The 1,795-nt window shown below is 37.3% G+C and overlaps 1 protein-coding gene across 3 annotated transcripts in view; it reads right to left on the bottom strand.

Moving 5' to 3' along the window:
- The window catches only part of EXOC4 (exocyst complex component 4), a 294,646-nt gene that overhangs the window by 212,157 nt on the left and 80,694 nt on the right, over positions 1-1,795 (bottom strand). The window lies entirely within an intron of this gene.

Consider the following 1,795-nt stretch of genomic DNA (forward strand, 5'->3'; position numbering starts at 1 on the left):
ATATTATATTATACCATATCATATTATTATAAATAGATATTTTATATATAATCTACATTATATAAAATATTTAGAATATTTTATATTTAATTATAAAATATAATTAATGTTCTTAAAAACAAAGGTTTGCAACAGTGAGCAGTGCAGTTAAAATCCCTTGGTTTATAAATGCATTTATGTGCTTAAATATTTCCAATGCATTTATATGGAGAAATGGGAAACATCCATGTGTGTGCTGGGAGCCACATGTGATGGAAAATACCCTGGAAAGCTGTAAAAATTGTTCTTTAATACCTCCCAACACAAACATGCTTCTTTCATCATCAAAAATACGAATTCCCGCAGCTGCCAGCGGAGTTTAGGATTGATTTTCCAATCCCAAATCACTCCAGGAGGGGCTGGGGGCTCCCTTTGTGACATGAGGGTCCCCCTGTGTAACCTCTGCAGCCCAATATTTGATATTATTTAATGTGCAGAAGTAAAACCAGACTCCAGGTGATTCCATTTTAATTTCCTTGTGTCTGAAGATGAAATAGAAGCCCTCAAAAAATGAACTTTTGTCAGTGTATTTCAAAAGTCTGTTTATTTTCAGGAATTTTTACCTCCTCAGAGGCTGTTGGGAATGTGTTCCATGTGAATAATTAGCCAGTCAAAGCCCATCAAAGAGAGTTGGAGGTAATGAAAAGAATTCATCACTCCTGTGCTGCCTAAGTTGAAACAAATTACACAGGAATAAATATCCAGGCAAATGGAATCGTGCTCCTAATTAGAAACAATTTGGGATGGCTTGGGAAAAAAAAAATAATATAACACATCGAAAATCTGATTCCTAAACCATCTCAATTAAAACTTTACCTGAGCACAGGCTTTGAAAATTCATGTTCATTGGTAAAAATAATCACTGTGTTAATTTTTGCCACTAATTTACCAAACCCGTTTGTATTCACCTATTTGCATTTCATCTTCTCCACTTAAATTAACAACCTCAAAATCGCCACAAAAATCTAATTAAACCCTCAAATTTAATGAAGTTGAAAAAAAAAAGAAGAAAAACATTAAGCAATTTGTTCTTCCATTATGGATGAAACCTATTTATGATGGATTCCACGATTCTGGTGTCACATTATATCCAGGAGTAGGGAATATTAAGTGTGAAATCCAGGATTACAGTAAGCCAGGAGAGGTTTGGGTTGGGAGCAGAATGAATTATCCCTGTGGGTAACAGATGAAACAGAGAACCAAGAGATGAGTTCACTCTAAGATATTCAGAAAATGCCAAAAGTCAGAAAAATTAGAGAAAAATGCTAATTTATCATTAATTTACTTGCTTAAACTATTTTCTAGATAGGCAGGGGAGGATGGTTGGATTCAAGGCTCTGAAAAAGCCAGAAGATGTAAAGCTGATTTTGATAATTATCCTCAAAATTCATCAGATTCCAGAATGGTTTGGATTGGGAGGGACCTTAAAACCCATCCAGGGCCACTACAGCCATGGGCAGGGACCTTCCACTCTCCCAGGATACTCCAAGCCCTGTCCAACCTGGCCTGGGACACTTCCAGAGATGTGGAGACCTCTGAGAAGATGAAAACAGGGAAACAGGAATTGGGAGTTCATTTTTCAGTTAAGAAATTCAAGGCTAGCAGAAACTGGGCCAGGCAGATCAAAGCTCTGCTCCAGTGCCCTGAATTCAACAGTTCCACAAATTCTTTGGGATGAAGCAATTAACTGGAAATGTGACTGAGCAGTGACAGGAGTGATCTCCAGAGAGAGGATCCTGGGAACCTCAGAGCCCCT

This window comes from Parus major, chromosome 1A (assembly GCF_001522545.3).
Source record: "Parus major isolate Abel chromosome 1A, Parus_major1.1, whole genome shotgun sequence".
NCBI classification, from domain to species: domain Eukaryota; kingdom Metazoa; phylum Chordata; class Aves; order Passeriformes; family Paridae; genus Parus; species Parus major.